At 42.4% G+C, this 10631-nt stretch overlaps 1 long non-coding RNA gene across 1 annotated transcript; it reads right to left on the bottom strand.

Annotated features, from left to right (window-relative positions):
• Positions 1 to 1910: 1910 nt before the first annotated feature.
• LOC116907447 lies at positions 1911 to 3553 on the bottom strand. Its single transcript, XR_004388826.1, has 3 exons — positions 3473 to 3553; positions 2667 to 2707; positions 1911 to 2376 (listed from the first exon to the last, which is right to left on the bottom strand). It is a non-coding gene; the product is annotated as an uncharacterized LOC116907447 (long non-coding RNA).
• Positions 3554 to 10631: the final 7078 nt, after the last annotated feature.

The following is a 10631-nucleotide window of genomic DNA, read 5'->3' as shown; positions in this document are numbered from 1 at the left end:
AAAATTTTCAAAACTAATTTAGTATCCTTCGAGAGCATTATTTTTTTTCTGAATCATTACAATAGGCTGAAGTTGGGTCTTCTCTTGGAAATGGCCTCATTGTTGTCCTCCACGATTTGGCGCTTGTCAAAACTGGTGCAGTTGGGGTGAATTGGCTGTCTCCAGTCTATTATTGTGAGCTCGAGTCTCTTCCCAAACAATGGTAACAGCGAAAGTTGCCCTACTGCCTTCTTTCATCCTGCGCTGTAATTAACGCAAGTAAACAATAGGCCCTTATGTACAGGTACTGGCAGGAAGCCTGCGCATCCACTGAGGCAGGGCCAGGGCTCTACGGCCAGCTTCTTTTTTAAATGACTCAATTTCCTATCTTAAAGACATATCGCCGTAACTCTGTGAACCACCACAGTCCACCATGAAGGAGCTTCTCAGTGAGGGCCTTTGTCTAGACCTTTCCCCTCTGCAGCTCTGCTGGGATTTCCGCAGAATCAACTCTGCTGCTGGCTGGGGCTCACTTGGCTGACTCGGGGAGATGGGTCAGGAAAAGGTATTTTACCAGTGGTGGTTGCAGCCACCAATCCCTAATTTTAATTGTCACATGCAGAGTTAAAGAATATTTGCTCGACTCGATTAAGGTCCTGCTTTTAAAATTAGATAGCTGACTTCACCTCTGTCAGGGGTGTCCTTTCTTTCCTTCTTTCTTTCCTTCTTTCTTTCTTTCTCTTTCTTTCTTATCTTTTTTTTTTTTTTTGACACTTGCTTCTTTTTTCTGTGTCCCAATTCAGCTTTAAAAAAAACCCGGGGGGGGCGCTATTAAAACCCGTTAAGAAATGTCTGCGCCACTGAAAGATCTAAATGATAAAGACACCTCTATATTTATATTTCTCTAGCCAGATGCCAACATAAAGCATATAATTCCAGCATTCTAATCCCAGCTTAGAATTAAAAGTCTCCGTCCCTATTGATAATTCACAGAGACTATGTTTCAGAGAAAAGGCGGATTTTGCCACAATGCAGCACCGCTCTTCCTGTCAAGGGTAGCTCTGCTGGAGACATAACCAGGTGACTGGCCTTGAAACCAGTGAGCTGAATTTTACATTTCCTCCAGACCTCTGTTCGCTTCTCTCACGAAACAAAACTGCTCCAGAATTTTTTTGTCACCAAAACCAGATGACAATTTCTGTGAAATTAAGACAAATGCTGTCATTACACCAGAAAGAAGCACGTCATCAAGATACCCGACGGATAAAGAAACCTGCTGGTTCCAAGAGCTAATTTGAAAATAACATAAGTAGCTAAGGAGGGGGCGGTTTTATGAAATTAGTTGCTAAAACAATTGACCCTAGGTAACACACTTCACTTAAATGGCAGTTGGCTTCTCTCTTACACCCTTTCTTCCAAGATCAGCCCAATGGGTTTGACATAAAATAATTCATTTTGAGAAAAGGGGGGTGGTGTTTTTCCTATAGTCAGAACACCCAAAGATCAGGCTTTGGCTACACTGAACACGAGCCTAGAATATACTCACTAACACACACACACACACACACACACACACACACACACACACACACACACATTCAGCTTGTGTCTGCACTTTGTGCAGTGGTATTAATAAGCCAGCACTGGTCCTTCTACTCTAACAAATCCATTAGTCAAACATTTACTGCATACCTAAAACAATGAACCTCCTTTTGAGGACAGCCGGTGACTGCTTCTTCTGATTATCACCTTCGTTTAAAGTAAAACTGTAATTGTCAAGTCTGTTTGACAATAGGCACAAAAGACGGGAAAGCAAACTGAAATTAGGGTGTGGTCCACTTTGGATTCCATCCCAATCCCCCTGGGAAGGACAAATCCTTTCCCAGCAGAACCATGCACTCAGAAACAGCCAATACTGACTCTCTAAGACCTGTTAAAAAACAATTTCTTTATGATAACGTGGAAACACCAGGGGAAAAAAGACATCACAATCGGCTCTTGGCTCTACGTTCCTCAAGTGGGCTGTTTATGGATCCAGACTTTTGATTTGTAAAACACCGAGTCAGGGGTATGTCATCTTTTTGTTGATTTCCAGTTGAACAGGCTAAGCAGTTGTAAATACCTCTTGTCAGACTACATGTGGTTTATTCTCCCACACAGAAGCCGTCTAGTAACCCACTGGGCAGGTTCCGCAGAGAGCCACTGTGGAAAGCTCGCGCAGCCTATGTACAGCTCCGGAGCGAAGGAGGGACCGTGAAGGTAGCGGTAGCGGGAGGTGATGGGCACGGAGGTGGCCGTGGCCTGGTCCTTTAGTTACGCTGGCACCGTCCTCCATGCTCAAAGTTGCGTGTTCTTCAGGCCTTCCTTGGATTACTTTCTAAAGACGTGTTTTAACGGCTACAAAGCGTGATGAGGAAGCAATGGAGACTCATCGTGACAGGCAAAGGGCACAGAGGTATATATATGTTTCTTAATATTTCTCATAACAGATACCAATGCGGTGCTAGGAAAGCGTGCTTTGACACACCTACCCCCCATGCCTATACGCGTGCAAAAATAAACACACACATGCACTCACACACAAACACACACACAGACCCCCCCCATTAAAATTTTCAAAATGGTTGCAAGTATTTTATTCACAAGATGGTTCAAGGCGTTTCCCATCGCAAGAAGGATTAACTTACCGGAGGATTCTGGGACTGCAGATGAACACTGCGGCAAAATCCTAAATTCGTCGGGGAAAAAAAAAAATCATTTCTGGACTCCAGCTGCTAAAAATAATAGAATTATAGCAAATCATGAGGGAGATGAAGACAAGTCACTTTCACACCCCAAAGAGTTTGAGGTGGGGGTAGGGGGTGCGAGTCTTTTCTTTTAAATGTTGTCTTTTAAACAATGCAAATGTTAAAGTAGCCTTTCTTTTCCAGAGCACACAGCGCCATGAAATCGATAATTTTTGATCTTTCGGCTAGTAGACAACATGGTGAGCTATTGCAGACACTGCAGGCAGCAGACATGTTCTCGTCAGCTGAAAATTTTCATATTGTTTTCGAACCCACTGAGATTCATAGAAAGGGGGTATCACCCCGTTTTTTGTTCAACTTGCACCAGTCTGAGGTGGGGGTGACGGGAACCCTCAGTTTATCGACATATACATGTCTATTGCTTTATATATATTTAAAAAAAAGGGGGTCTTCCTGGGTCTTAAACAAAAAATTATGTAAAAGGAGTGGCTGCTGTGATTATAATCTCATCATGCAGGGTCCACGGTTCCCATTTAGTGAAATTTCTCAGAGGGCAACTTCTTAAGAACATCCCTGCTGTGCTGAATGAAAGGCATGAACCAACCAAAGACAGAACTCATCTGTGTTTATATTTTACAGACAATGAGAAACCCACTCTTTGCCTTGCTTCTCTCTCCCCCCACCTTATTATTTCATGGAAACTGCAGCATCCCACCCCCACCCCCCGCCCCCTCGCAAACACTCACCACCCAGCACTGCAGTGTTCCGTCCCCACTTGCCTGTCCTTCCTTCCACACCCCTTTCCGCTCTCACAAATTCTGCTCGCGCCATCTTTGTGTGGGGGGATGACGCTCTGCTAACTTCACTCAGCCATTCTCTCACAAATCCGTTCAGAAATAGAAAATTACAGTGCGCTTTAGGGGCTCAATTTGCCTGATTTTCTTACAGTCTTCCCTTCTGACATCGAAACATGGAAATGACAAGGGGGGACCTCCCCCCCCAAAGAGATATTTCTATTCTTCCCATAACCTGTTGTATACAGTGGTGATAAAAATTATTATTAACATAATAGCAACAGCTGCAGCCTAAATAGAAGCTATGAGATAATTAATATGCTACAACAAATTAATTTGGTGCAGGTGTTTCTGTTGTGAGCTGGGTAACCCAGGCCATATAACGTCTAAATACAAGGACCATCCCCACTACTAAAACAAAATGAAGAACAACAAGTCCTGTTCAACAAATGTGGCTATTGTTAAAATTAGAAAAAAAAAATCCTCCCCAACTCAACCCCAATGGTTTAGTTACAGGGGGTATAGTGTTCTATGGTTGGTGTGTTGGTGTATGTGTGTGTGTGTGTGTGTGTGTGTGTGTGTGTGTACAGCACAGTCCACGGTATGGCATGTTGAAACATATGGAGGTTGGAGGTTTTATGCTGTCTCAGTTAGGAAACATATGGACCAGCTATACATTTTTTTAATTGAAGACAGACCATCATATTTAAGAATTCCATCAGTTTAACAGCAAAAATTATGTGTCACTGAGAAGAAAATAGTTCCTTATCCGAAGGAACAATTTTTAAAGACCATGACGTTCACCCACCTTAGAGGAATGTTGTATACAGGATGACCCTCTTCAGTGATGTGACCCTCACCTGCCATCAAGGGGAGAGTTTTAGGGAGAGCTGCTGCAGCCAGTCCACAATCTTGTGTCAAAGCCACTTTGAATCGGGGTAGCACCAGGAGGGGCCTGGAAGAAGGTCACCACGATGCCACAAATAAGTGTTTGCTTTCTATTTTAAACCGTTCAGCAAAAAATAACTTTGGTTGTGAAGAAACAGAAGGATATACTGATTGATTTTTTTTCTAATTTGGCTAAAAAATTTTACTTAAAGATATAGTCACTTCTGATTTTTCTCCTAGTAATGCTACAGTTAGCATGGCAACCTAAATTTTGTTTGTTAAAAAGCAACACACAAATACACACACGCAGACACACACACACAATCACGATCAAAATGTGAAGGTTTTTAATCATTAAATTTTATTCTAATTGATTACTTTTTCCCATTTATTCTAAGCCTTCAGTGGAATAAATTTATTTTTTATAGGATCTAAACATTTTAATATTTTGGTACACTTTTGCAGGCATTTTCGCTCTCAAAGGTCTAAGTTTATTCAAACCAGAGTTTTCCACATACACACCTACAGAGTGAGCATCAGTATGCTATTATTTCTTTAAAATGTGTCTTATTTGTAATGCTTCTTTCATGAGCTGGAGCGATGGCTGGAGCCTTCGACACAGAGGTACTGAACATTTACTGTGGAATCGTCAGACACACATCTTCATTCCTTTGTTTTTATCAAAACCCTTTTCTTCACGATCTCTGTTCCAATCTACTCAGATTTCAGATTTACGAATCTATAATTTGTACTGGGGAATGGGAAAGAGATGAACAAAGACCATGATGGTTTTCTTTTTAAATAGATTGGGAAGTAGCCATTTCTTTGAGAGACATAGTTGGGAGCTGTGAAAGCACCCACGTTTGCTGGGGTTTCCCCGGGCTTCCTACCCTAGCCTAAGCCAATCCAGGCTGAGGCACTGACTCCAGGGAAGTGGTGTGATTATGAAATCTATGTGGGGAAATACAAAAGCACTTTCATGTCTGTTGTCGAGAAGAATTGCCCACAGTAAACATTTCTCCTTCCACTCTTACGTTCCACGAGAAATTTGACCACAGCCGGCATTGTCAGCGCTTGCTACTCACTCAGTCCAACCCCAGCTCCAGAAACCCCTCCTCTTAGCCTTAGAGGTGACCCTGCTCAGGTTTGAAACAATGTTTTTTAAAGTGATGGTTAATGTTACTCAGTTTGTGGCCGGGTGCTTTGTTACTTGGGAAAAGCAAACAGAGCTAAGAAGATTCAAGTGCTGGCTTGATTGCAACAGTCACACCACACTGCGGCTTCCTCCTGAGTGTGACTTAAAGTTTCTAACTATTTCTTATTTCACAGTATGCTTAGTAATTTTATATGTGTAGTCCCTGAGTGTCTATTTATTTGAATGACACCAATTTACTGCTGCTGATACTTAGGCTAAATAGCAATGAAGCTGAACTCATTTTAAGATTAAAAACATAAATACAACTGTTGTATTTTATCTCTGTATCCTCCAGCTGCTCGTGTGCACATTTTGGATTCTTTTTGCTCTAGTTATCTATTGTTCAAGAACTCTGAAATCATTTACTTAATCTGTTAAGCCAACTTTTTATCCATTCATAACCTGTATAATTTGTAGCTTTGACTTATTGTCATTGATGATCTTTGCAGAGTCCTTCAGAGATTCCTACCTTCATCCTTCCTATTAACAGATTCAAATAACCTCCATCCATACTCTCCAATGTAACTGGAATATGCAGTATATATACAATGTAACCAGAATATACAGTATGTGAATATATACAACGTAAACAGAATATACAGTATATACAATGTAAACAGATATACAGAATATATACAATGTAACCAAAATATACAGCATATACAATGTAAACAGAATATACAGTATATACATAATGTAAACAGAATATACAGTATATACACAATGTAAACAGAATATACAGTATATGTACAATGTAAACAGAATATACAGTATATACATAATGTAAACAGAATATACAGTATATACACAATGTAAACAGAATATACAGTATATGTACAATGTAAACAGAATATACACAGTCTCTTGCATTACCAATTTTTTAAATATAGTTAACTCCTTTGTGTGAATCTAAATTCCCAGTGTTCTTTTTCATCCTTACTACTGTTTTTAAAAGGAAGTGAGCGATGAGCACAAAGGGTGTCTTTTAACGTCAAAAGATCCTGAAATATCTTACTTAATAGTAGTTGACTTTGGAGGCTGGAGAGGCAACTCAGTAGTTAAAAGCACTTGTGGCTCTTTTAGAGGGTTGGGGACCAGCACCTACCTCAGACAGCTCACAAGTGCCTGAAACTCAAGCCCAGGGTATTCAGTGTCCTCTTCTGGCCTCTGTGGGCAATACACTCATGTACATTCCTACACACATGCACAGTAAAAAGAAGAATGTTGCCTTTAGAAGCCGGAGAGATAGCTCAGTTGGTAAAGTTTAAGCATGAAGCCATAGGTTCAATTCCCTCGACCCACGTAACAAAATCAGGCATGGTAACCACAATTTATAATCCCAGAACTGAAAGAGGAAGGTCCATGGGGGCTCACAGCCAGTATGGCCTCCTTGGTGAGATCCAAATCATGTCACCCAAACAAGATCGATTGATCTATCTATCTATCTATCTATCTATCTATCTATCTACCTATCTATCATCTATGTACCTACCCATCTACCAATCTATCCAAATATGTGGAGAATTTTCCAAAAGCTTCCACACAGGGCCAGGGGTGCAGCTCAGCGATAGAATAGATGATTAGCATGTCCAGCCCTAGATTCAGTTTCATGCAACAAGCACCACAGACCCCAGGAGAGAAGAATCTCAATGACGCTATCAACGGATGGTATATACTAGGTAGGCACAGTTACCTCGGGTACTGTAATAGTTTCCATTTTTACCAGTAATGTCTGAGTGTCTACTCTCTAACCATTTCATCATGGGAATGTGTGTGAAGGATACTGCTGGGGCCCATCCACACCCTAGACAGTCACATTCTACTTCAGCTGAATGAGACCACCCAGGGCTTTCTTCTAGTATCACAAAGCAGGCTTGGCTTGGGGAATAGGGTTGGGGAGGTGGGGCAGACAGAGTTAACTCCCTACAAACACCACCAACTACCAATGGTTGGGCAGAGACTTGGCGAGTGAGTGCCATAGTTTTCTTACTTGAAAATCCTGGAGAGCACTCCATACTGCCTTCTTCAGCTCGACACCTGAGCTCTGCAAGCTTGGAAGGGACCCTGGCTGGTCATGTACATTTTCACTTCCTCTTCTCTGCCCTCCATTCCTCTGTCGGTTTTCCTTCTATCAACTCGCAAATAGACTTTTTGTATGAAGATATCCCGGGAGGACCCTGTGGGACAATATTCCACCATCAAACTTTTAGTTTGTGAGTGATATTTTGCAGTTTGAATTTGCATTTCTCTTTTGAATAAAGCCAAGCATATTTTCACACATCTGAGTATTTCTCACTGTGCTCCCTTGACTATATATTTTGCTCCTGGTCTCTTCTATACCTATAAAATCTCCACATTAGCACATCTGCTCTCTGTCTGTAATAGGATTTTCTACCCAGTTTGTTTATGCTTGTCTTTCTTTGTTTCTTTTACTATTCTTTAATCTAACACCCCCCAAACACACACACTTTTTTGGCCATTTGGGAGATTTTTATATTTGTTCATTAATTTAATATTTGTTTAGTTAGTTGGTTCTGACTATTGAACCCTCATATTGAAGGCCCCACACATACTTACATTCTTAGCCCATGATTTTATTTTTATGTAGACAAATTAATGAGCCTTTCCTTTCATCTCTTCTGCATTTTATGTAATAATCAGAAGCACTTGGCAGGATGGCTCGGCAGGTAAAGGTACTCAATGCCAAATCTGACAACCTGGATTGGATCCTGGGACCTGCACGGAGGAGAGGGAGAATAGATGCCTCTGGATGGTTCTCTCACCTTTACCTACATGCCTCGGCATGCACGTGTCACCTACCAATCCAAAAATATAGCTAGAAAGTGTAAGAAGAAGCACTTTCCTACACTCCAAGTAATAAAAAGGATCCTGTGTTTTAGAATGATACCACGTCTGTTTTCACATTTTTATTTTTTATCAGAAATGTATCCTATGAGAGATTCTCCAATTCACACTGACCACAGGAGTCTAGTCTGCGGTCTCTTCCAGAGCCACCCACTACTGTGAAAACTGTCCTTGGATTGACTGGGGTCTGATATCATGTCACCTAAATGTACTTCCTGTTTCTTCTTGCCAATGAACTGTGGGTCTCTCATCTCTCGTCCTCACTCTGCCTCCACTTCACCTGCAACAGAGCTATTTCCCCCGTATCATGTTGACCCACAGTAGCTGCTTGGCATCGTTTCCTTTATTGGGTTCGTGTTTCACATCTGAGAGTGTACATTCTCCTCATTTCTCCCTGTTCTCTCTGTTTTGTTCTGTGCAGAGCAATGGGTCAAGTCGTGCGCCCTCTCCCTACGTCTTTGACATTATTACTCCTAAAATAGCAGCGTTCTTTTTTTTTTTTTTTATGTCAAGTTAAAAACTAAGAAAAAAAAAAACATCGAGAGGACTCTTAATGGTTCTTTAAAACCTGATCTCTACAGCTCACCCCTCTGCTTCGATCTATTTTATTTAATAAGTGTTCACTCAGAAAAAGAGAGGGGTGGAGAAGAGGTGGGGGAAGGGAAGGAGGAGGAAGAGGGGGGAAGGAGGAGGAAGAGGGGAGGAAGGAAGAGGGAAAGAAAGGAAGAAAAGAAAGAAGGAAGCAAAGAAGGAAGGGAGGAAGGAAAGAAAGAAGGAAAGAAGGAAGGAAGAACGGAAGAAGGCAGGCATGATTTTTATTTACTTCTTAAATGTTGTAAATTACCCATGAACTTGATTAAACTTGGTTGTTTTCAAAGAACCAGACTAGCCAGACAGATTAAAACCCACTTTTTAATTGATTGCTGGCTGTCTGTGAGCAGCTTCAAACATTTCTGTGGCACTTGTGGTGCTTTTTATGCTCCAGAGCCCACTCTGATGCTGACCTCATCCCTATCATACCCGAGGGCATCATTCTGGAGCAAATGACACTTACTGGCCTTTGCCTTCTCCACAGAGACATAGCCTCCTCTGGGAAGGAACGAGGCCTGCCATTTTCTGTAGAAGGGAGGCAACTCAAGTCCTCACGCTCACGGGAATCGGAGGCTCCATTGCCCTTCTCTCAAGCATCTCACTAGACTCTGTGTGTCTGTCTCTGCCCACCTCAACTGGGAAGAATTGTGACGGCTAATGTGGCCAACTTGACAGATCTAACTCGCCCAAGAGACAAGCCTCTGGGCAAGTCTGTGAGGAAGTTTGTAGACTACTTCGCTGAGGTATGAAGACCCCCCTCCCCACCCCCAGGTGTGGGCAGCACCACTCCATGGACAGGCGGGCTGACTAAAGAAGGAGGAGGGGAGTTGAGCACCCACTCTTCCAGCCATGTCTTCCCCGTCACGATGGGTGGTACCATGAGCTAAAATCAACCTCCCTTCCTGACTTTGGTTTTGCCCGGTCTTTTGTCACAGCAACAGGAGGAGCGACTAATACAGTAGCACTTCTGCTATTAGACCAGCATAGCTGTAGATCCCGCCGCCCTAGGGAGCTAGGGACATCCATGGCTTTTTATGTAGGAGACCAGGAACTTGCCCAACCCCTCATCCCTTCACAGGTTTCTGGTCTCTGAAACTTTCACCATCACCGCCCGCCTTCTCATCAGGATAGTCCTCCCCATGCCCCAGGCTGTGGTGCCATTATAATATAGGTGACCGTGACAGATTCCAGGAAGTGGGGCTCAAAGTGAAGTAGGTGCATCAGAGGGACTGGGCTCGTCTGGCTGCTATTGAGCAAGCACATGGAGGGTTTTCCCTGCTTGGGTAAAAATGATGGACGTCTATTTGAAGACCAGGCACGAGGTAACACCATCACAGACATTCCTAATGGGAATTCCTAATGGGTTCATTGAACAGCCTTGTTCTTATGCACCAGGAGACAGAGGTGTTTAGGTGAGTGTTTATCGAATGCACTCAACTCGGTAAGACCACAGGCTAGCCAAGACTCCTACATAGCAGGAGTGTGTTCGGGGTGATTACATTTAATCGCCTTGAGTTTCAAGGATAAGGTTTTCTGGGTTTCCTGCTTCAGCTGAAAGGATAGAAATCTTCT

The sequence above is a fragment of the Rattus rattus genome, chromosome 8 (assembly GCF_011064425.1).
Source record: "Rattus rattus isolate New Zealand chromosome 8, Rrattus_CSIRO_v1, whole genome shotgun sequence".
NCBI classification, from domain to species: Eukaryota; Metazoa; Chordata; class Mammalia; order Rodentia; family Muridae; genus Rattus; species Rattus rattus.
The sequence above is the reverse complement of the archived record's forward strand: the minus strand, read 5'-3'. Positions and strand labels throughout refer to the sequence as shown.